The 26266-nt window shown below is 45.3% G+C and overlaps 1 protein-coding gene across 1 annotated transcript in view; it reads left to right on the top strand.

Annotated features, from left to right (window-relative positions):
• Positions 1 to 2017: 2017 nt before the first annotated feature.
• Positions 2018 to 26266, top strand: part of LOC144717907 (uncharacterized) — a 78416-nt gene continuing 54167 nt past the window's right edge. Inside the window, exon 1 of the mRNA XM_078593704.1 lies at positions 2018 to 2126. The gene's annotated coding sequence lies outside the window, so the exon portion shown is untranslated. The remainder of the gene's footprint in view (positions 2127 to 26266) is intronic.

Here is a 26266-nt window from a genome sequence, read left to right as displayed (position 1 = left end):
TACAGCACCATATTTTAACACTAAAGCAGTCACTGACTCGCAACAACTTGCAATCATAAGTGACAGAGTTAATTTCGGGTAAAATCAATGAAAATGGGGTATGCCGATAGCATAAAAATGAGATGTGATAGAGCAAATCTGAGATCAGATTTGGAATCAGCACCCTGAAATAAGTCTAAAACAGCTGCAAAAGTCCAGGCCAGAAAAAAAAGGTTTTTTTTTTGTTGACCTTTTTCCATTTAAAACTATAGTCCCATCCATTTAAGTGTAGTAGTTGTTGGCGCCAGGTAACCGCGTGGTTCCTCGCACCTCTAAGCCGTCCCCCCCCCCTCTCCTCTCTCTTGAAGCGTGAGTGGATACCCGTGATAATTGATCAAGACGTTTCGATCGCAACACAAGCAATCGTCATCAGATGGGACAACCACAGCAAAAAAAAACTGCTGAACTACCAGGGCATGTTTTTGTGTGCATGTTCACCACACGTATGTGTGGTTAAAGCAGACATGATTCCTTACAAAATGTTTCTGTTCGGCGTTTTAACATCTTAACACCTGTTTTGTTGCCAGACAGGGTAAAATAAATTATTATATTTTGATACTGGCCAGAGAGGTCCCATAGCGTGCTGCTTCAGTTAGAGGGTGATTTTGGCCAGTGTATCAGTAATAGACATTCCCTTTGTGGAAACTCCAACCGTAATGCACATCAGCTAATGATAACAATAAAACAGTTGGTTGAACTGATAATTGTTAGATTTAATACTTTAACACTTTAACACGTACTTGCATTCGTAGCGAGCTATGAATTATAAATTATCAGTGGTTGTGGGTGGTGGGGCAGCGGGGGAGTGGGACGATGGCCAAAACATGGGAACTGCATACCATGTAAATTAGCCGATAGAAAGATATGTATTGTTTACCTATGAAGGCGGAGAGTGTGTCCGACTGCGGCCACATGGGTTACTGATCAGGGACGAGTGAGGGAGGAGCGGTTACTAATTAAAGTAGCGCACTGTTAATGAATGCAGCGCACGGCGGCATGGTGGAAGGGACATCCCCTTTGAACTTGGTTTTCAGCTGGTGGTCTAAACAAATTATATGGCTACACGTTCAAGCTCTGCTTTGAGCTGGTGGTCTAGACAAGGCTGAGAGCACTTGCACGCTCAATGTGGTGTGGTCACATGACATACAAGCGAGGCGTGTTTGAGAGTCGAGCCTTCCTGCTATTTGTGAGCAGCAGTGCACCTTTGGGTCCCGTTATTGTCCATACGTTTCCAGCTTGCGCATATTTCCCTCTGTTGATGGGTTTTCTCATCATTTGCTAGAGATGTGTGGGATTGGAACACGTGCACTTAATACTCCCACGGGATACCGAGAAAACTCTAATCCGGAAAGCGGACTTGTTGTGCAAGATGGTCTTGGCTTCTTATTGAGCGTTCCATCTGAAGAATTGTCCCTTCTCCAACACTGATTAAAAACATTTTCCCCATCATCTCCTTTGGAAGTTTGGCTCGTGATATTTAGTCGTCAGCCCCGTTGCGCGTGTGTGTGTTGCCAACAGTGTATGATGAACCACGTTGGTTAACCTGACCTTGATTTAAATGTTTGTGACAAGCTTTTTACACACACCACACAATTCGTGCCGGCTTGCGCAATAGCGTTTAGAGAGTGGAATGCTGGCTCCCACAGCGTGTGCTGCAAAATAGGCACTGCTGCAAACTATACAGCTTTCCGGAAATCATGACAGTACGGTGAAAAATTTGCAAAATGATGTTCATAATTGTCGGACACGTGCTAACAAATAGTACAGTACTACTAATAATAATTGTGTAGAGGAAAGTCTCACTTAAGTCTAAACACTTTTCAGGACGAACCTGCATTGCGATGTCTGAGGCTTGCGTACATTTCTGAGCGGTTTCGCATGTTTACGTAATTTCTCTTTGTTTAGTTTCACTTGTCAAGTGTGTTTACATCCGGTTGCAATCGAGAATTCGCTCGACCACTGCGGAACTCTGCAACGCAAACTCTCTGTGCGCATAAGCTCGAGGCGCGCGCAAGCACGTGTCTTGCGCAGCTCAGCCTGGGGAGCTCGAGACGCGAAGAGAAGGCGCTCGTTTTGGTCAGACGCAGGTAAACGCGCAGTCGTGTTGTGTTTCGGTCCCGCGGTCAGGCAGGGATGCTGCTGCTTCTGTGGTTGTATCGTTTGGCACACTGGACTCGCTATCCAGAGGAGGTCGCCGGTTCAATCTCCTGGCGCGGAGCGGTTGACTGTGAAGCGGTGTTTTGAGCCTCGTCTCAAATGGTGTCCTCCGGTGTCCTCTGGTCTAAAAAATATAAGAATAGGTTTTTTCCCTTTTTTGTGGCAATAAAACTGAAACCTTTTACAAGGAATCATGTCGCATTAACCGCAATACTTGTGGTCAGAATGCAAAAAAAAACATACTCTGATAGTATGTGCATTGTTTTTTAAACTGATTGGTCCACACCAGAGACAGCTTTCTTTTGAGCCTCGTCTCAAATGGTGCTAGACCAGAGGACACCATTTGAGACGATGCTCACAAGAAAGCTGTCTCTGGTGTGGACCAATCAGTTTCAAGGACAATGCATATATTATCATAGTATGTTTTTTGTTTGTATTCTGACCACAAGTATTGCGGTTCATGCAGAAATTATTCCTTGTAAAAAGGTTTCAGTTTTGTTGCCAGAAAAAAAGGTGAAAAACCTATTCTTATCTTCTTGGTTCTTTCGGTAAAGTCACGTAGAAGGGAAATAATAAAATAATAAAAAATTAACCCGTAAAAACAATATATCACTATAAATCCTTTATATGCATGGCGGCTAGAGTCCTCTCGTCCTCTGGCTTGAGATGGCTGCCACCTATGGGTCAGATGATTGTCTGCCACCATTAAGCAATTGGTAAATAAATATTTAAATTGTTTTCCCTAAACAGTGTAAAATTTTGGAAAAAAAATTTCGCGAAAATTAATTGTCACGCACAAATCGATTGGATCACAGGAAGTGGGTTAAAAAACGACCGAAAGATTTACACGGTCCTAAGCAAGCAAGCAAGCACGCAAGCACGCAAGCAAGCAAGTGAACTTAATATAAAGGATTTAAAAATAAACCATAATAAAATAATATAATAAAATAATAAAATTATAAAATCAAATAAAATAATAAAATTATTTTTATTATTTTATTACTTCCCTTCTACGTGACTTTACCGGAAGAACCAAAAAGATGAATCCCTGCAGTCACGAAAGCTTTAAATCGAAACCTATTCTTGTATTTTGGTACTGGCAAAGGAGGTCCCATGATGTTAAGCGGTGGTTCTTCTTCACGTGGGGCTGCACGCTGTACCCCCTGGGGGTGAGAGATGCCTTTTCTGGGGGTGCGAGACATGGCCAGGTTTTTTTTTTGGAAGCACTAGCATGTAAGTACAACTTACTTTTTCGCTTAAAACTTTCGTGACTGCAGGAATTCATATTCTTGGTTCTTTCGGTAAAGTCATGTAGATATAAAATAATATAATAAAATAAAAAATAAAACGTCGTGGGTTTTTTGCTTACATTTTTATTTTATTATTTTTTATTTTATTTTCTATCTAAGTGACTTTACCGAAAGAACGAAGAATGCAACTACTTTGTTTTATCAAACCTACGTATTTGTTAACATTATATAAACACGTTTACGACTGAGAATCAAAGGGTTGCAAGGCTGCAGTAAAGGTCAAGAACGTGGCGCGTTTCTTCAATGCACCCTCCTGCCACCCAGCGATATCGATGGGCAAAACCACAGGTGATCGGTAGGTCACGTGTGGTGGGGATACTTCCACCACTTCCAAGACGTCTGGCCAGCGTGGAAGAGTAGGCCAAATGCCCACGAGAGAGAGAGTCTCTCTTTGAATTCCCTCTGGTGGAGGCCCTTCTGCCAGCAGTGGCGTGAACAAGCGATTGCAGGGCTGCACCTTTACCTTTTCTTCAATAAGACATACAGCACCACGAATGGGCCGTTTAATGGTTTAAAGGTCTGCAAATGTGGGAGGTGTTTAAAAAATACATTCAACTAAATATTTGACTGTGCACTCGTGCGATTAATCGGGACGGGGTTTATGTTACAATCCTTTTAGAGAGTTTTTTCCAAGATTGTTTACTCTGTGCCTGTGAATGGATATCACTAAAGGCCTCTTTAAGCATGTGTTCTGGGCCCTATGTTTCAAGCTTCTTGTCAGCATGCATTATGTTTGGCGTATGCGGTTCCAGTTCTTAAGACAGAACACCAAAACAAGACTCAAACCAACTCAACATTGTGAAGCTAGTACTATAAGCATGGCGTGGCATTTTTAACATATCGATGTTTAAATGTGTTTATTATTATTTATAATTCATAATTCAGGCGTTTACCCTGCAAAGCCTCGTTGAGTCTCAGTGGTCTTTCAGGAGGGTCCTGTGTTGGGATTTCCCCCCCCCAATTCCATCAGTGAGTGTTGTGTCTGTGGGATGAAACCGAAATACCGAGATTTAAAAAAAAACCCTTGCAATACGAGGATATAACTCAAACAGTTCACTGCTGTACCCCCATCTGTCAATCTCGCAGCCCTAACCGAGCACGTCTGGGATTCCCTGGCAGTCTCCCATCCAAGTGCTAGCCAGCCTTAAAGCGGCAGAGCTTCTGAGCTCTCAAGGAGATCGGACGCATTCAGGGTGTCTTCGTTGTCGGCTTACTGTCATTTAATGTATGTACGGATGTTGAACTTGTTTCGCGACCGTACGTAGCCGATCTTGCTGATTGGAGAAGGTACAACAGACTGGACACAAAACAAGTTTGAAAGAAATCAGTTCTCAATCGAGACGAGTTTAGTATAGACACGACACACGTTTACCGTTCAAATCTATTATAATACAGGCTTTTTTGGGGTTAGATCGCTTAAATATATAAATGTATCGTTAAACCCACCACCACCCGACACAGCCAACTAGTAAGGTTTGTCACGTAAACAGAACATGCCAATTCGTCACTAGTACAGCACGCCGGTGTGTTGGAGAGCCAAGCCACAACATTTACAATCAGAGTACGACGTTTCGCCAGTAATTACAACTAGCTTCATCAGGCGACAGCCAGATTTGTGGAGAGATGATATTTGTCGCGAAAGCGTACGTATTAAATCTTAATTTTCTTCATGTTTTATGAGCATTTTGAACGCTGTTTTTGTTTGTAATTGAGGTTCAATTAATTGCAGCCTTACGTAAACAAAGTATCTCTCTCTCTCTCTCTGCTGCTAAGTGAATACAGCCACGTTCAGGTCTCGCCGTTTTGACCTGCGCCTTTGGCATCCTCTCTTCGCTACCGCAGCTGCGTTTGTAGTCGCCGTCCGTTCTGCTCACTGGCTGGATGATGAATGGTGTGCAATCCCCAGCCGTTCTCTCTCTCTGACTCTCCCTCTGCCTTCTTCACCTTGTCCAAAAACATTCGCTGTTGTGCACTCTTCGGCAATCACTCGAGATCGATGGGTTCGCGACTGGCACGTGGCGTTGTAGAAGTTCCTGCCGAGGTCGTGGTGTCGTTCGATGCGTTAAACGGTTTGGCCCGATCTCCGGATTAGGTGACACCCTGTCGTACAAAATAACCGTATCAACGTGTTAAAGGAAATAATTGCAGATTTTTGTGTGTGTGTGCGTGTCAATTGTTGCATCCTGGTACGACTACTACCACTGTTGGTTTTTGAGTTGTAGATGGAATGACGAGCACATGTCTCAGTACATTGAGAGTTGTAAGATAATTGGGAGTGCCAAGAGCGATACAATACAACGTCGATTAATGCTACGTCTGAATGTGATCACATCTCAAAATTCTGTACAAAAACACTTGGAATATTAAACTATGAAAACATTTTTTTACGTAAACTATCTTTCTTACACCAGGTAAGGTCCACTGAGATATGTAGTTCTTTTTTCAGCAGCGACTTGGCCACAAATGATAGCTCAACGAAGTGGCTTATCATGTTTAAAGTGAAAGCAGCCAAATATTATAAACGCATGTTTCTAAATGTGGAGAGGAAAAACTGGCGGACCCGGATAAAAATCCACGCGACCACAGGGAGAGAGAGAGAGAAATGCAAACTCCAAATATCAAGGCATCAGGGTTAGGATCGAACCCACGACCTCCTGTATACCAGGCGAGGTAGTTAACATCTTGCCACTGCGGTGCCCATATTTATTTTGTGGAGAGAGGTAGTAAGTCATAGGCACAGGATATAAAGGAAGACCATGAGTCTGGACTTGAACAGGAGCAGTTAGTCAAGGCTTGAGGAATAGGCGTTCCAGACTATGGGGGACAGTGGAGCAATAAAAGTTGACAAAGGGCTTCAACTGAAAGCCGTCATATCAATTCTAAAGCTCCCAATATGTACATAGAAGCACGTGTACTGTTTGGCATAGTATGTTGTTTGTAATTGGCTCGTGCGACCTCCTCTGGCCACTAGTGACTGCTACAGAATATTGTCTCGTGTTACGGCATGTTTAACATTTTGCGGTGTGCGCAGACAAATAATATATATTACAGATCACTTTGAAGGAATATTTAGCAGTTTCATAAGTTGCATTTCAAATGTGAACACATGTAATGTTCACATTCCCATACATTCTTCACCCACAGAAAAATACAGTTGACCCATCGTGGGTGGCACTGCCATTCTGAATGTTTGCCCTTGAATTAATTTTAAACGTATGTTGTAGTTTCTTTTTTAATCTCAACATGTTTACAGCGAGAGTGAAGTACGTTCACACACGTTATTGTACACACGCCGAAAGGATTCTGAAACGTGCAAATTAACATTTATCTCTGGACACGAGCAACACATTACACACTTATTTTTTTTTTTGGACCGCTGGTGCAGGAAGTGGGTTTTGAGGGTGACTTATCACGCTGATGAACATGGCAGAGAACTGCCACGCTGCTTGGTGGCACGTACGGAGAATTAGAATTCGTCATCAACAAAAAATGAAATAATTTTTTTTTTATCAAACAACCACTCCGGCCACTGACTGGGCCTCGGTTCTGATAAAGCACGCGAGGCGCTCTGCCACAGCACCAGTCGCTCAAGAAAACAGCAACAGCGGGGATCTGAGGTAGGTGGCACCGTTTTGCTATTTCTCGATTGAGTGGCACAGTGGGCGAGCCAAGGCAGTGTTGCTGCTAAGGGGCAATGGGCGCATTGCACCATGCGTGTGTTCTATAAAACTTTGCATCAGAATATGTGTTCGTACTGCAGGAGGAATCCGATGAGCTGTAAAGCTCTTGTTCGCAGATGTCCAGTCGTGGCGGGTCAGAACGTTACAACAACAATCAAGAAAATGTACGATAGGAGTGCACAGTGTAGGATCGGTAAGCACATCACTAAAAAAAACACAAGTAAAACGAAACAATTTTTTTTATTTTACCATGGAAAAGCCCACTGAACTATTAGCTTCCATTTTCAGAAACGACCTGGCCACAAATGATAGCTCAACGAAGTGGCTTATCATCACGTAGAAATGTATTGCAGCCAAACTAAATAATCTAAACGCCTTGGTTCTTTCGGTAAAGTCACGTAGAAGGGAAGTAATAAAATAATAAAAATAAAATAATTCTCACGACGTTTCGGCCACAACGTAAGCAGCCGTCCTCAGGTGAAGACCAGGTCTGTCGGGGAGACAGCGTCTGAGAATTATTTGATTATGTTTTATTTTTATTATTTTATTACTTCCCTTCTACGTGACTTTACCGAAAGAACCAAGAAGATGAATCCCTGCTGTCACGAAAGCTTTAAATCGAAATTTAAATAATCAAAACTTTGCGATGCTCAAAACTGGCATGCTGTGATGATCGTTCCAATTGTGGCGCCATGATGCGGTTGCGTGTGCCGTGTCACATGCAGCCCCTTGTCAGCATCCACTGCTGGATGAGAGCTTCTCCATACCGTAGTTGGTGGTTGTGAGGGTGATTTGACCGCGCTTGGTCAGTGCTCATTGGTTAAGGCGGAGGAGCGTAGAAGTATAATGCAAATCTGGATTATATTCCACTGCCCTCTGCTGCGCACAATGTGGCCTCGAAATCTGGAATTTGTAGTATCTAATAACTATCCAAGCTCCAGCCTGCTTAGCTGCATGAGGCTCCATGTGTTTGCGAATAATTATCAGTACTGTACTGCGGTGTAATGCATTATGGGCACCATTTGTTTAAAAAGTGTGTAAGTTATGTGCGGCATATTTACACAACACTGGCGTGCATAAACTGTTACTGCACTGAAATTGACAGTCACTTCTTCAAGTATTCATTACGTTAGTTTCCTGAATTTTGTGACATTTTTATTGGAGTCTCATAATATTAAAAACATGATCCAGACACTCAACAATTACTTAATTCATATATTTGCCCCTCTGATTAGCAAAAGAAGTTCAACATACATACTATACTTACTCTGCATTACACTGCACAAGAGTAATGTAGTAGTAAGAGAGAACATTTGTTACGTGATTGAACATATTAACGTACTTGGAATCTTACATAATTACGAAAACTTCCAGTCCATTCTCTATCCACTGTTGGACAAAGGCCTTGCCACGCTGGATCGGTCACGCGGGGGTCGTTTAGCCATACTTCACCGCACCGGTCGTTAGGGGTTCATGAAGGCAGGAGGATCATGACGACCGGCTCAGATATTTTCACGAACGCGTGCCAGAGCCAGGAATTGAAGTCAGGCAGGCGACTTTGCGGGGGTTCATGGCGCAATGCGCTAACCACTGTGCCAACACTTCACTCACTTTCCAATCTTTAAATGTACACGTGAAGTTCATTATTTTTCAACAAATAAATGGTATTAATGCACAATAGTCGAGGTACAGAGATGCCAAATGTAGTTATTTATACCCCCCAAAACCGACAGTTAAGAATACTTAGCCTCATTCGAAATACGTTCCTTTCGAAATGTAGGGAAAATGAAACGCATGACCCAACAGTGAATGTGACGAATCTTTCCTGTGAAGAACAAAAAAATATATATGTCAGCATGGGAAAAAAAAACACGCCTTGCACGGGGGAAGTGATTTCTCGACGAAAGCCCTTCATTTCTTGTTTCTCCGTTTCGAAATGAGACTGCCTTGAGCACTCAGCACTGTATTTATTAAAACGCCGTTGATATTTTTTTTTCTTCACCCTTCACATGTTGAGAGTTGATGTGGCTGATGTAAAGTGGATTCTAGGCAGTGTGCCTGGACACTTTTGACTTCAGTTATAATCATCATCATTATTATTACGACGATGTCTGAATCGAACTCGCCGGCACGTACAGCGGTAATCGTTAATGCTACGACTGGAGTGAAATGAAAAAAGTGAGTTTTTGAGTTGTGTTTGTCTCTCTTTAGCCTGTTCATTTCCCCGTGTTCACGAAATGGCCACGACCATCGCTTCTCTGTCGCAGCAGCTCGCAGCAATCCGAAAGCTTCGCCCTCTCCTCTCGTTTTAGTACTTTGGCGTCGGTGTGGAACTTTGTTTTTTGTCAGACTCTGAAGACTTTTCTGTCTGCCAATTCATTCTCCCGCGCCTCCGAATGTCCGATTGGAGACCAATGCGTGCGTGTGCGTAACAAATTGCAATTCATAAAGGGACGAATTCACCTTTCTCGGACAGCAACGTCGGTGCTACAATTAGAAGCGTGTGCACGTTACCTCTGTACGTATTACGCAGTCAATGAACCCTTCTGGGGCTCTGTTAGCCACCACGCGTTTAAACTGTTTCGCGAAGAGACGTGTGATGAAACACATCCTCGTACCTTACGGGGTATACGCGTTGTCACATTTGTTTTAAGTGTTAACGGCACAGTTTTCAAGAGGCAAAGTGTGTATCGCTAAGTAGCCTCCGACTGATCTCAGCCAGAAATGAGACGCAGATCCCTGCAGGTGAAAGTCCGCATCGAAGCGAACCCCCAGCAAGGCCATCGACTTAACGACGAGAGAAAATTCACGCGAAATGTCGTTTTCAATTAAGTCTTCCAGATGTAAAATGATATAAGCTTTTAATGAAGAAATACAATTTTCTAATTCAAAACATAATACCATTCAAAGATGTTTCATTTAAAAACTTAAAAACGGAGCATCGGGTGCTTGCGTGAATGCGTCATTCGTGTGCAATTCTTTTCGTGATTTTCCTGGCTTGTGAGATGTGTCTGCGAACAACCCCTAGTAATTGGAATAGTCTACCTAAAATAAAATAAAAAGCATTCTCCAGAATTCATAAATGCAAATTTAAATAAGTTCACGTAACGTTTACCGGTCAATACAAATATATAAAGTCAGCCAGTTAAGTTAGTAAATCTGCTAGAAAATTAAGTTGACATAACAAATTGTCTTTTGGATCTGCCAGCCAAGTACAGGTGTGTACATTTTCAGTAATGATCGTTCAGGATTGAGCTACCTGGGACTATCTGGGACTGCGTTCTGGACAGCAGGGGCAGCAAGAGATGCACTGTTGTCCTCTACTATACAATGCTTTCTATGCTCCCACGTATATGTACATCGTCTTCACCAATCCACACTAGAACCGGCATTGTGAAGTACGCTCAAATAACCCTCCAAAATCCCACACAACCTGAGCATACTCTCGTCCAACAGTGTATTGACAACTGAGCAATAATAAACAGTTTTTTTTAACAGGTCAGGTCCTCTGAACCATATAGCTCTTTTTCAGAAGCGACCTGGCCACAAATCATAGCTCAACGAAGTGGCTTATCACTCGGAAATGTATAGCAGTCACCAAATACTCTAAACGCGTGATGTTGCTTCTAAACGTGGAGGGGAAAAACCGGAGGACCTGGAGAAAACTCTGCGCGAGAGAGAGCATGTAAACTCCAAATTTACAAGAAGCGTCAGCGTGGGGATCGAACCTACGACATCCTGTATACCAGGCGAGGTAGTTAACATTTCCTAGCCACCGTGATGATGATGATGAGAGAGACAGAGAGACACGCAAACTCCAAATACACAGCAGGCATCATCAGGGTCGGGATCGAACCCACGCACTCCTGTATACCAGGCGAGGTAGTTAGCATCTCCTAGCCACCGTGACGCCCATTCCACAGTCACATCCCGGGCTAGGCCACAGTCCCGTTATGCTAAATCACAGGCTCTCAGATCGCTAACCTGCACCGATCTGCCCCCAGGCATGGCCTCACTCACTTACCAGGTGGTGTCTGTTGGGGCCGTACACACCAATTCACACCCCCGCCCCCTCCTCACTCTGAAGCCTTCTGTGAAATCAATAAATGGCCATCCGCGCCGTTTAACACCTGTGGCCGTTTTACGACCGCCTTTGAAATTAACATTTCAGTTTGTTGATGGGCCCAGCGCGATTGAAATCTCGACACCGCACGGAGAGCGCGATTTCTCGTCGGCTTACGGTCGTGGGCTGGGCTGTTACTGGGCGATACAAAGTCATGCAATGCACCCCTAAGTTGTGTTTTGCTTTGTCATGTCCTGGTGTTGATTGTCTTGCGGTGAGACCCCGGTGAGTCATTTTAGCTTTTTTTCTCCAAAAAAAGGGTTACATATTTTAAATCTCCATTCTGTCTCCTGGATTTTGTCCCCCCACAAAGTGTACTACGGCAATTCGCTTGACAGCATTTGTCGGTCCCAAACCAGGCGTTTTTTGTAGTTATTGTTGGGAACATCACCTTTGCGAAGTAAATTAAGGGCAGCTGCAGCCAAACACGCGGTGAAGTTGTTCGCTTGGGTTTGGCAGCGATGCAATAAATCCACCCCAAGCATCGTCGTCAGCCACTCAACTTATTGACCAATTCCTCTCGCGATGGCCACCCATGCTGAGTCCGATTCACTACTCCAAGTCATGCCACCAACACTTCCATATTTGTCTTCCTCTTGACCTTTAACCTTCGATCTCCACCCGAAGAGGAAGTAGGGCCGGCCCGGACTGCATGTCCACCACGTCTTCTTTCTGTCACTTCATCTTTCAACGAAAATAGCACTTGCAAAATAAATTACTCGTTAAATTACTCGTCAAGCACTGGTCTGTTTAAAGTTCATTTATTAGGTATAGCCCTGTGAGCCATTCGGCTCTTGAATCGGGTGCAACCGCAACAAACAAAAAACAAAAACATGAACAAGAAAACATCTTAAAATGAATATGTGACTAAGTGCAAACAGAAAATCCAAGAAAAAACAGCAACATATTCCAGAAAAAGCACCGTGTACACCAATGGTGTGTGCAAAAATCCCAGTGGGATGCAAGTCAAACAACAACAACCACAAGACAACTTAGATTAAGGCCATCAGTCTTACTCCGTACTACAACAAACAAACATGGCCAAACCAAAAAACTTTTCGAAATCACCAAAATAAAGCTATGAAAGCAATGAAACAGTGGTGTTTAATGCGCCGAGTGATAAATACCTGTACTCTTTGGTTCTTTCGGTAAAGAACCAAAGAGTATGGATTCCTGCAGTCACGAAAGCTTAAAATCAAGATAAATACCAGGTTCAAATCTTATTGGCAGTGTTTGACGTTTACTGGTGGACGCAGACTGCCTTTCTCAACCCCACTAAACGGCCGTCTTTAATACTTACCCATTGCAAAAATAGGGGTTTGGGCATGTGGAAACACTGTACGTCTGCCAGGGCTGATGTTCAGCATGTTCAGTGTTTGTCTTAATCCGCCATGTGGTTGAGTTTAAAGACATCTGCTGAGCAGAAGGCTGGCCCTCTGTTTTGGGGCTGTGGTGTTTACAAAAGCACGCAAGCACACGGCCAAATCACCTTAAATGCACCCAGTCCCGTGAGATCTGAAAAACGAAGCGTGGTTATTGCTCGAATGGATGCCCACTGGGGGATTTCCAGGTGCTGTAAGCGTGGGACTGTGATATGGCCAGGAGATGGCCACGTCATTGCTTCAGATATCTCTCGCTTTCCCTCCACATGGAGCCAAACATTATAGAATAGAAATCAACCAAACATCCCAAATGCAGGACTCCCGTAGAACATACCCTTGAGATCCAGTATGGATGTTGAACTTCCTTTCGCACCGTACGTAGCCAACCGTGCTAATCGGAGGTCCGGGGGAAGGACAACAAAACCTTGAATGGCGTTGTCGTTGTAACAGAGGTCGCAAACGGGTTTTGATTCCTTACCCGTACCCATACCCGGCCGCACCAGGGTCGCAAACGGGTACCCGTACCCGTACCCGGCCAGGTAGCCGGGTATCGGGTAGTGTACAGGTATCGGGTACCCGATTGCGACCTCTGGGATGAAGCCATGTTGCAGGTGCAGGTGGGTTGATTCTAGGAACTTGAATTGTGAGAAGAGACAAGACGTTGGGAAATGAGTGACAAACGGTGACTCACCAGTGACTCACGGCCTACCCGTACCTGTACCCGGCCGTACCAGGGTCGCAAACGGGTGCCTGTACCCGTACCCGGCCGGGTACAGGTAGCCGGGTATCGGGTAGGGTACGGGTATCGGGTAGGGTACGGGTATCGGGTAGGGTACGGGTATCGGGTAGGGTACGGGTATCGGGTTCCCGATTGCGACCTCTGCATTGTAAGCGAAGAGGATAGCAGTCAATCGCAGTCTGGTGCATTGAAACACTAAACTTGACTCATTGTTGCCTCCCATAAATGTGTGGCCACCAAACTTCCCGCTCTGGCCAGGACAGTCTTCGTTTTAGAAAAAAACGTGTTTGTGCGTTCTTGCGTTCGGCGTTTTGTCCCCGGTTTAACATTTCCTAACCTGACGCCCAACTAATAGTATGGGCGAAGATCGAGCATGGATGGGTCGGCGTAGGTTGTAGGTAGGGCCTATGGGGTAGTGGGCAAGGGCCATCAGCAGGAAGAGCAAAGTCGCTCACCCTGTAGGCGTGGCTAGTGGGCGTGTAGGCGTGGCTAGTGGGCGTGTAGGCGTGGCTAGTGGGCGTGTAGGCGTGGCTAGTGGGCGTGTAGGCGTGGCTAGTGGGCGTGTAGGCGTGGCTAGTGGGCGTGTAGGCGTGGCTAGTGGGTGTGTAGGCGTGGCTAGTGGGCGTGTAGGCGTGGCTAGTGGGCGTGTAGGCGTGGCTAGTGGGCGTGTAGGCGTGGCTAGTGGGCGTGTAGGCGTGGCTAGTGGGCGTGTAGGCGTGGCTAGTGGGCGTGTAGGCGTGGCTAGTGGGCGTGTAGGCGTGGCTAGTGGGCGTGTAGGCGTGGCTAGTGGGCGTGTAGGCGTGGCTAGTGGGCGTGTAGGCGTGGCTAGTGGGCGTGTAGGCGTGGCTAGTGGGCGTGTAGGCGTGGCTAGTGGGCGTGTAGGCGTGGCTAGTGGGCGTGTAGGCGTGGCTATGCGAGAATGGGGCTTCCAACGACAATTTGTGTCCCGGTTGAGGCCGCTAGAAACCTGGTGGCCTTAGCCCCAGTGCTCAATTGTTAATTTGACATGCAGGCTTTCGCGACTAATATTATCCATAATATAGGGGTTTTTTTGGTAAGATCGCGTAAATATAGATGTGGGGGTTTAACAACGCATTTGTATTTACGCAATGGAACCCAAAAACGTATTTTATGCCGAACTGTTTCTTGTTTTCTAGTAAGCTTGGAGCACTGCTCCACATGGCCATCTATCTGACAGTGGCCGTACTTACCGCATGAGTGGAAATTGCCTCTATAATCTTAAGGCCGAGCCTTTTGAGAACGTGTGATTGTCGTCAAATCTGTGGGTCAATGTCCCACGTGCGTAATTGTTGGAATTCAGAGACTGTGTCAAAATATTTAGGGCTGGAACAATGCATCGATTATACGCTTAGGTTTTTTTCGGTAAAGTCACGTAGGTAAAAAATAAAAATAAAAGTTAATAAAAGTAATAATGGAAATAAAATAAAATAATAAATCATTACTGCATCACTTGATGCAGTAATTTTAGCTGTGACGGTCCCACCTGATGACGGAGACTTGTGTTGCCTCCGAAACGTCGTGATTTATTATTTTATTTTATTTCCATTATTACTTTTATTAACTTTTAATTTTATTTTTTACCTACGTGACTTTACCGAAAAAACCTAAGAGTATGAATCCTTGCAGTCACGAAAGCTTCAAATCTAGAATTAATGCATCGATTAATTGATAAAAACCGATTTTTTTTTAAGCTCACAATACACACGCATCAAAGCGCCTGGTCAACGTGTTCCGTTCCTCATGGAATCTACGCAATGAGTTCATGCCACCCCCTGCAGCCACTGACATTCATTGCAACGTAAAGCACACGCAAATAATTCTTCAGAATCAGAATCTGTATTTATCCTGTAGAAATACGATGAGCTATGAAGCTCTTTTTTTTACTGATCTCCAGTCAAAGTGAATAGAATCGCGAGCATGATTCGTTACAATTCATCAAATCACCGGAGAGAGAGAGGGGGGGGGAAGGAGCAAGACGGTGGGCGGGCGTTGGGGGTGAAACTCTTCGACCCCATACAGACTCAGGAATGCTGGCAGGAAGGTGAATGAATTGGCAACGCTTAATCGCTATCCCAGGGGGGTGCTTAGCGAGCTGCGATCCGAGCCCAGCGACCTGCCTTCGATTCCTGACCACGGCGAAAATGTATGTTTTAATACATTTTACGAGGTAAGGCCCACTGAGCTAAATAGCTATTTTTCAGAAGCGACCTGGCCACAAATGATAGCTCAACGAAGTTGCTTATGAGAATAGGTTTTCCTCTATTTTCTGGCAACAAAACACCAAACTGAAGCCTTTTACAAGGAATCATGTCTGTGTTAACCACGATGCTTGTCGTCAGAATGCAAACAAAAATATACTCTGATAATATAGGCATTGTCTTTGAAACGGATTGGTCCACACCAGAGGCAGCTTTCGTTTGAGCCTCGTCTCAAAACGGTGTAAAGAAAATGCATATATTATCAAAGTATTCCTTGTAAAAGGTTTCAGTTTGGTGTTTTAACATCTCATCACCTGTTTTGTTGCCAGAAAAATAAAAAAAACCTATTATTATATTTTGGCACTGGCAAAGGAGGTCCCATGATGAAGTTGCTTATCATTTGGGAATTTATAGCAGCAAAATACTCTAAACGCATCCTGCTTCTAAATGTGGAGGGAAAAACCGGAGGACCTGGAGAAAAATCCACACGGCCACGGGGAGACCACGGGGAGAACACGCAAACTCCAAATGTAGAGGAATCAGGCTCGGGATCAAACTCACGATCTCCCTGCATACCAGGCGAGGGAGTGAACATCTCACCACCCTTGTGACCCATCAGTGGTGAGTGACCTCTGAACCGATCCTGGGCCCCCCCCCCACCCCCGTTTCCCCACGACTTATTTTATCAAACCACATTGACGCTATATGGAAAAAAAGTGCATTGTCACAAACAGTTAAAGAACCCCCAGTGTATAAATAGATTTAAGATATGGAAGGCAATATAAATGTTAACTTCCACTAAAATAGAGGGGGGGGGGGGTGCACGTTCTTGTTTACACAGCCACAAGACAAAGATCCCCCGTATAGCCTTTAACATACTGTTGGGGCAAGTGCTGTTTGCGAGCATTTATGAAAGTCTGCACCGCACACGAGGGGGTGGTTGCCCAACACCACGCCCGGCCGCCTTTGTCTCCCCTTGTGCTGAAGATCACACAGCTGCTGTGCGTGGAAACTTCCGATTAGCACGGTTGGCTACGTACGGTGCGAAAGAAGTTCAGCATACATATTGAATAGAAAGTGACGGCTCTACACGGAGTCCTCATCGAGCGTGGGGGTCGGAAACCTTTCAAAGTCGTTTTTTTATCTTTGACCAAAATAGTTGGAGAACACGCGCAGGGCTATTTGTACACACAGCAGGTATACAGCGGACGACAAACAAATTGTGACTTCAATAAACTGAATAAGTGATGCAATAAACTGCGTCTAATTAGATCCCCCGCTCCACCCCTCAGTTATTCTTGAACGATACAGTTTGACCGCTGTGCATTTCGTTGGCACCAGGATATTCCATAATGACTCATTTCCTGCCATTTTTTATGAATTATGTTTACGTTAAATTGTGTTTAAGATTATTATTTTTTATAACGACTGCCCCGCGAGTGGGTGGGTGGGTGTTGGGGGGTGCAGCCACAGAGTTGCACGCGGCACCGCAGCCGCAGGCTGCCCACCTCGGTCTGTCTCAGAGGGGGGAGGGAGGTCGGGAGGGAGGTAGGGGAGAGAGGTAGGGAGGTAAGGAGGGAGGGAGGTGAGGGAGGTAGAGAGGGAGGTGAGGTAGGGAGGTGATGGAGGGAGGTAGGTAGGGAGGGAGGTGAGGTAGGGAGGGAGTTGAGGTAGGGGAGTGAGGTAGGGAGGTAGGGAGGGAGGGGAGTGAGGTAGGGAGGGAGGTGAGGTAGGGAGGTAGGTGAGGGAGGGAGGTGAGGTAGGGGAGTGAGGTAGGGAGGTAAGTGAGGGAGGTGAGTGAGGTAGGGGAGGGAGAGAGGTAGGGGAGGGAGGGAGGGAGGTGAGGGAGGGAGGGAGGGAGGTGAGGTAGGGGAGGGAGGGAGGGAGGTAGGTAGGGAGGTAGGGAGGTAGGGAGGGAGGGGAGTGAGGGAGGGAGGTAGGGGAGGGAGGGAAGGAGGTGAGGGAGGGAGGGAGGTAGGGAGGTGAGGGAGGGAGGTGAGAGAGGTAGGGAGGGAGGTGAGGGAGGGAGGGAGGGGAGGGAGGGAGGGAGGGAAAGGGGCGATTATGGACTCCATTGGAATGATGACCCTTTGCTCGCGGTCACCTCAATTAAAGAACCCTCGCTCCTTCCTCTGGGGGTCTCGTGGGACAGGGCATCAGGGCCAGTTGTAAAAACTTACAGAGCGGCGGTGGGGTGAAGTACAAAACTAAAATAAAATAATCTCAATCTTGGGTCCAAATCAACAGCGTCAATGAATGAGATTTGTTGAGTGTGTTGTGTATGCGCGCGTATGATAGTTGTAGCTGTGATGTTAACATTGCAATACGTTTTCATGCAATCATTACTGTTTATTTTAAAAGTGTGCACCATGCAAACGGGTAATAAAACGAAGTAATTAAGAAGTAAAAGTACGTGTATATAGTTTGTAGTATTGTTCCTCAACGTTTAGGTACTTAAATCAAAAGTCAATCATAATAATCATTTATAGCCCCTTGTATATCCACTGCTGGATGAATGCCTCACCATGTCGTGTAAGCTATAGGGGGGTTGTGTTACTATAACGTGTTTTACCGTGGTTGTCAGTGCAGGTGTAGTAAATGCGAAGAGCATAAACGTTGGAGCATAGGGGTACGAAAAAACATTTTAAGAGCTGAAACAAAACTTACACCATATTTAAAAAAGAAAAATCCTGCGGAATACCAGGGTTAAATGTTTACACTTCCTCAATATCGATTTAAAGCTTTCGTGACTGCAGGGATTCATCTTCTTTGTTCTTTCGGTAAAGTCACAGTAGAATGGAAATAATAAAATTAAAAAAAATCATTCTCACGACGTTTCGGCCACAACGCAAGCAGCCGTCCTCAGGTGAAGAACAGGTATGTCAGAAAGACAGCGTCTGTATTGTAATAAATTATATAAGACGCGTAATTTGAGCGGAAGTAATTTGACTGTTTTCTAATAAAGATTGAAACCGTTAATGCAAAGTTTTCCCCCCCAAACTGCCCACGTTTAGCAATTTACTCTTTCCCATTCAAATACTGAACAAAATTAACTCCGTTCCACGCTGCACCAGCCCGATGATTGTTAACCACGTTGACCACATCCCACGTGACGCGCCGAGCAATCAACGGCGGTCCGCACCACCCGGATCACGTGTGCACGCGCGCACGCACGCGCAAACACGGAAACCGAGATCTCAATCTTGCATTTAAATCGAGCGGAGTTTGCTCGGTCAATGGCCAGGGTCAACGGCGGCGTGGTGTATTCCGCAAATATGCCCGACTGTGAGGGTGGGCACAAGCCGGCGTGAGTAGGTTAAACGTTGAGTTTTATAAGGGCACCACGGGGTGACCAGCCCTTCCCCCCCACCCAGCCCCTCCCCACCCTCCCCACCCAGCCCCTCCCCACCCAACCCCTCCCTCTCCACCCAGCCCCTCCCTGCACGACGGACGGACGGACACAATAATCCCCTGTGGGCTATAACGATGCATTAGGTCTGCTCGTCTGCCAGTCTGTAGCAGGGCGTGAGTCCACACTCAACTAAAACTATATTTTATTTTAGCAGGTAAGGCACACTGAGTTAGATAGCTCCTTTTCAGAAGCTACCTGGCCACAAATGATAGCTCAACGAAGTGAGGTTATCACGTAGAAATGTATTGTAGACAAATATTCCAAACCCATCATGGGACCTTTCTTAGCAGTGTTAAAATTGGTGTTATCCTTTCTGGCAATTAAAGACGTGTTACGATGTTAAAACACCAAACAGAAATATTTTTTTGAAGGAATCATGTTACTGCATTAGCCACAACAAAAACCAACATGCTCTGGTAATATAGGGGCCGTCCATAAATGACGTCACGCACCTAGGGGGGGGGGTCAGACATTTGTGACGATGTGTGACGAGGGGAGGGGGGTTTGAGAAATGTGACGTCACATCAAAATGCGCAACTTTAAATAAATATAGACAACACGTTCTGCTTAATTAAATAGACGTTTTAATACATGTTTTCTCCTACAACATCAGAGTGCAGCGCCACATTAAATACGCACTACAATGACAATCGTTTAAAGCGATTTGAAGCATGTTTTATTTTGGGGGGGGGGGCAGAGCTTTGTGACGTCATATTTGAGGGGGGGTCTGACTTTTTGTGACGCCGTGTGACGATGGGGGGGGGGGTCAAAAATCGTCCAAAATCGAGTGACGTCATTTATGGACGGCCCCATATGCATTCTCTTTGAAACGGATCACACCGGCTGAGAGAAATAAAAGTCCACGCGACCACGACGAGAGAGACCAAATATACAGCAGCAGCAGGCATCGTCATTAGGGTCGGGATCGAACCCACCACCTCCTGTATACCAGACGAAGTTGTTATATATATTATTTTGTTGTGTTAAACATCTCGCCACGGAGTCGCGCACTCCGTGTAACAGTAGTCACTTTAAGCGGCAGACAGATGATGTCTTGAGACGTTCCGCCTCGCGTTCGAGAAGCGGGCAAACACAATCGACGCGTGGACACCCCCAGGCAAGTCACGCCAGGTGGCGTCACACTCTCACCGACCCACCAGTTGTTTTTGTCCCCCGACCAGAGCCACGCAATCGCTGCTGAATGTATTTGCCCATTGCAATATACCGCATTGCTCCTGGTGGGTATAGTGTTGGTCGAAAGGGGCATTCAGAAAGCCGCGAGTTTCGCTGCTTCCATTGACGACGTCGTTCCCATTGCTGCCAAAATGAGCACGACGTGCGAGGAACTCAACGCGGAGTTTCAAGCGCGGCGATTCGTCGTCGCGGGCATTTGTGGAGGTTTTTATTGTTCTTCTTGGTTCTTTCGGTAAATTCAACGTAGAATGAAAATAATAAAATAATAAAAATAAAACATAATAAAATAATTCTCACGACGTTTCGGCCACAACGCAAGCAGCCGTCCTCAGGTGAAAACCAGGTCTGTCGGGAAGACAGCGTGTGAATGAAACACCCCAGGCTTGGAGCGTATATTTAAGCTGGGTTGGAGGGGGAAGAGAGCCGCGCAGTTGCACCGCCTGCACACTCGACAAACCCCAACGACGGCTGAGTGTTGCAGAGCGCACGTGCTGTCAAACTAAAGCAAACGGGAAACCTCCAATTGCCGATGTTGCTGACACACAACCGCATTGGCACTTGCCTGCATCGCTCGGGCGGGATGGTTCGAGGTGATTATTATTATTTGTTTGATTTACTAATTCCCAGCAGCGTTTACGTTGCTTTGGCAGGTCGTTGGCTTGACCTGGGGCAACCTCTCCCCCCCCCCCGTGCAAAGAGCCACGTGGTGAGAACACACGGGTGCCATTATGCCACAGTGCTCAGCGTTCGTAAGGGAATTCGTGCCGGGCCATTTTTATGTTTCATTTCATTTCAGTATTTCATTTATTAGGTATAGCCCTGTGAGCCATTCGGCTCTTGAATCGGGTGCAACCGCAACGAACAAAAAACTAAAGCATGAACAAGAAAACATCTTAAAGTGAATATGTGACTAAGTGCAAACAGAAAATCCAAGAGAAGACAGCAAAATATTGCAGAAAAAGCACAGTACACCAATTCTGTGTGCAAAATCCCAGTGGGATGCAAGTCAAACAACAACAACAACCACAAGACAACTTAGATTAAAGCCATGCATCAGTCTAACTCCGTACTACAACAAACAAACATGGCCAAACCAAAAATGTTTTCGAAATAACCAAAATAAAGCCATAAAAGCAATGTAACAGTGATCACAGAAACTGTGACCGAATTTTAACAATAAACGACATAAACAACGTACCACCAAACCCTGCAGCCATAGCTGGCTGCATGTAGAGCTTCTTTCGCGCCGTACGTAGTCGACCGAGCTAATCGGAGGTGCGGGGGAAGGACAAGAAACTTAACACGAAAAGCAGTTCTAAAGAATTGAGTTTTCCCATTTAGATTTAAAAGTGCATCGCTCCCAGTGGCGTTCTAGTATCGGAAGGAAGAGCGTTCCAGACGGCCGCAGAAGCGCACCTGAAAGCGCACGATGCGGTAACCGTCTTTGTTCGATTGCGAATATTTGTTTTCCCTTTGAATATTCATTTCTGTTTTAGATAAACCTAACTTTTAAATATTACGTTTTAGATAATTTTACGTAGGGTCACAAGACATCTGAACCACCCCGTACAATAACAAAAAGTTACAGAAGCATTAAACAGATAGAAGGTGACCTGTAACTAATATGTAACCAGAGAAGAAGAAATGTCAAATGGAAGCAGCAGAGCAGAGACTGAGAGGCAGTCAGACAGGCCCTGGAGAGATGTCGATTGAAGTGGTGAGCCCTGGTGTCTAGCCAAATGTGGAGTGGCCAATGAGAGATGGGCATGGATGAGATGTCCATTTTCTCGACTGGCTTATATGTTTTTTTTTGTAAGCTAAAGCCATACAATGAATACAGCAGAGTTGCGTTAAACTGCTGCCACTGTACGGTGACGCGTGATATTTATGACGACAGATCTGGTGCATTGCCACATTTAGCCTGGAAATCGTCAGGCTTTTTTTTTATTTATTCCACCATGTTGACTTGGCTCACTGGATGTGCTCTAAAAGTAGCCGTCTGGCTTCAGACACGTCTGCTAATTCTAAATTTGCACCGATGATTGATGATCCGTTCCCAGCAAGTGTGTACACATTCTGATAGTGTAAAAAAAATATGTTTCTTAAGCCTCGGCAGTTGTGCTTGATTATGAACCGCAACTGTTTTGCAGAAAAAAAATAGTAAAATATGGAAATCAAAAAGACAATGATAGGGTGCAACAACAACAACAACAAAAAAACATGTCTGCAATGTCTAAATTGCGTCTTGCCTTTTTACATTGTTGGGGCGTACTGAGGCTAATCTGAGTAGCTAAGAACGGCTAAGCCGGGATGGGTGACCATCGTGGGCCAAACGGGTCCCGTAGGCTGTTCACGGCTATGATGTGAACCGGTCCTGGGCCTCCCCTAGGTTGACTCGGCCTCAAATGAGTACGTGGGGCGGTGTGTAAAAACATCGCCACTCGGGAGACAAAGGCGGCCTGGCGTGTTGCTGGCCACCCACCCCCTCGTGTGCCGTTCCGGCCTTCATAAGTGCCCGCTAACAGCACTTTCCCCAACAGTCGGTTAAGGCTATATGGGGGATCTTTGTCTTTGGGGAGCGGTGTCGCAGCCGTCAGTGGTGCACCGCGCTATGAACCCGGCGACCCGGGTTGGATTCCCGCTCACGGCCGACACCAGTGACGATTATATGAACCGGTTCTGGGCCTCCCCTAGGTCGACTCAGCCTCAAATGAATACCTGTTGTGTAAATATCACCACTGGGGAGACAAAGGCGGCCGGGTGTGGTGTTGGCCACCCACCCCCTCGTGTGCCGTGCCGGCCTTCATAGGTGCCCGCTAACAGCACCTGCCCCTACAGTCGGTTAAGGCTATACGGGGGATCTTTGTCTTTGGGGAGCGGTGTCGCAGCCGTCAGTGGTGCACTGCGCTATGAACCCGGCGACCCGGGTTGGATTCCCGCTCACGGTCGACACCAATGACGATGCTCTGAATCGGTCCTGGGCCTCCCCTAGGTCGACTCGGCCTCAAATGAGTATCTGGTGCGGTGCGTAAATACATCGCCACTCGGGAGACAAAGGCGGCCGGGCGTGGTGTTCGTGAGCAGTCTTTTCTACAAGGCGAACAAAATCACTCGTTGACGCTTTACCAACTCACGTTGAACGGGTGTATGCATTGATTGTCCGGTTATCTCTCCGTCCTTCCTAGGGGGATGGTGGTCACGATGATCGTAAAGATGTTCCAATTAGCATGCTCGATTAGCACGGTTGGCTACACACGGTGCGAAAGAAGTTTAAAGTACGTGGTCGTCAAGCGCCGTCTCCAACTCTTATTGTCAACTGCATCTCTCAGTTTATGCGCTACGATGAAGGGCCATTGCCTGTAACGTCGACGATTATATCCCCCCCCCCCCCCTCTCTTAAGGCCACAGTGTGTCGAGTCGATATGTGCATCTGTAATCAAACCACAAACCATTTGCGAGCAGGACTATGTGCCCCTACTCCCAAAGAGTGTGTGACTGCGCACCGGATTTCATATAATATTTTTTCAGATTTTTATTTTTTCACCCGCTCATGAAATGTAAAATTAGAAACGGTTTAATTTTGACTTAAAACTTTCGTGACTGCAGGAATTCATATTCTTGGTTCTTTCGGTAAAGTCGCGTAGATAGAAAATAAAATAAAAAAGTAAAATCGAAAATAATAAATTGAAAATAATAAAAGCAAAGAACCCACGACGCTTCGATCGCAACGTCGTGGGTTTTTTACTTTTATTATTTTCAACTTATAATTTATAACATTGGTCAACACACTTTTTCTGGCATAGGGTATTCCAACGGGTTTAAGGTAATTTTGGTGTGCTGATTACAAATCTGGCATCAGTTTTTGTCTATCACGTCAGGTTTTTGAGATATCAAATATTGCATTTTCAATAAAAACTGCAGAAGAAAAATATTAAATAAATGCGGATATCTACATAAAATGATATTATAAACACACTATCCTAAAAATACAGCACCATATTTTAACAATAAAGCAGTCACTGACTCGCAACAACTTGCAATCATAAGTGACAGAGTTAATTTCGGGTAAAATCAATGAAAATGGGGTATGCCGATAGCATAAAAATGAGATGTGATAGAGCAAATCTGAGATGAGATTTGGAATCAGCACCCTGAAATTAGTCTAAAACAGCTGCAAAAGTCCAGGCCAGAAATTTGTTTTGTTGTTGACCAGTGTTATTTTTATTTTACTTAATTTTATTGTTTTGTATTTTATTTTCAATCGACGTGACTTTACCGAAAGAACCAAGGATTAGAAACAGTTGTTAATGTCGACGCGTGTATTTCATTGCGGATACAGCTCGTACATTATCTCTGGTTGTGGCTTCATCGGTGCTGCTCGCTAACAGCACTTGCCCCAAGAGTTTGTCGAGGCTACACGGGGGATCTTTGTATTTGGCTGTGTAGCTTCTTCGTGTTGTTTGGCACGGCGTGTTGACGTTTCGCTCCACGTGTTGGGATGGGTGGGGGCAGTTTGTTCGGGAATTGAACCGAACTGGGTTTAATGTTGACTCAGAGCTTTCGTGACTGCAGGAATTCATACTCTTTAGGTCTTTGGGTAAAGTCACGTAGATAGAAAAAATAATAAAATAATAATAAAAATCACGACGTTTCGAGCAATCGTCTTCAGGTGAAAAAATACAGCAGGCGGACTGCTTGAGGCAGGAAGAAATGTAGCGAGAGAGCTACTGCAGCCAAAGGTTGTATAGGTTTGAGATGGGTACAACCCAAGGGTAAGTGGGCGGGGCTAGAGATGGAATTCGCAAATAAATGTAAGATCGCAGAGCCTGGTATATATCGGCTAATCATGTCTGCATTAACCACAAAACTTGTAGTCGGATTACAAACAAAAATACAGGCGATCGGCATTACCTTGGTGTCGCGGCAAAGTGATTGGTGTGGTGGCCTTTGTGCATTTCATCCGGGCATACTGCCAGGCGAGCCACACCCAGCCTACGCATGGTGTCACTGGAGCACAGACAGCGAACCGCAAGCGAAAATAAAGCACCGTAACTCCAATCTTGATTTTTATTTTATGCCTCCGTGACTTTATCTAAAGAACCAAAGAGTACCGTAACTCCATTCGTTAAACATTTCTTTTTGGCGAATTAATGTGGTGTTCTACCCACACATTGGCAGTGATCATATTTATTAGACTTCGTAAAATTGTTTTATTGTATATGTTGTGGCTTTGCTCTCCAACATACCAGTGTGATGCACTAGTAACGAATTGGCATGTTCTGTTTAGGTGCCAAACCTTACTAATTGCCTACTAATTGGCTGCGTCGGATGGTGGCGGGTTTAACGACACATTCATATATTTACGCGATCTAACCCAAAAAGCCTGTATTATGGATAATGTGAATCATCTCCATCAGATTAACAGAGATTCACGGTTATACATGTACATTCAAATGTCGGCTTACAATATTTACCATAAATACTGAATGATACACATGTATGTATGCAGTTGATGATCTAATATCAAAGTTTTAAGTTTATTTGTTTAGCCGGGATGAGTCTCATTTGCAAGAGTGCGTGATGTGGGACGTACAAATTACGCAAGCGAGTACAAAAACGAAAGTACACGGCATCGAAGCAAATCGGAATCAGGGTGAAAACCATGTTATAGGAGACATCGAAAATGCCGCAAACATCTACATAATTAATAACGCTTAGACAGTTTTCTGTATTGTAAGCGATTGTAAATTGGCACAGACGACTGACTTTGATCGTGCCCTATTTGCATATCCGTACACAGGGGGGGGGGAACCCCTGCGAGTCACAAGACTCCTTTCCAGGAGGGTGTTCTCTTGGCTTGTTTGGCCAATCGCACGACCGAGTGTTTGACTTCGTGCGAAAGGCGACTGGAGCACCTGGAGAAATCCCCCACGCGATGCGAGGGGATGACACCGAAAACTCGGCACGTGGTGGGTTCCGTCGACTTTGCTGTGTTGCCGCCGTCTGCCGGT

This window comes from Lampetra planeri, chromosome 4 (genome assembly GCF_965212315.1).
Source record: "Lampetra planeri chromosome 4, kcLamPlan1.2.h2, whole genome shotgun sequence".
NCBI lineage: Eukaryota > Metazoa > Chordata > Hyperoartia > Petromyzontiformes > Petromyzontidae > Lampetra > Lampetra planeri.
This window is presented reverse-complemented; position numbering and strand designations above follow the sequence as displayed.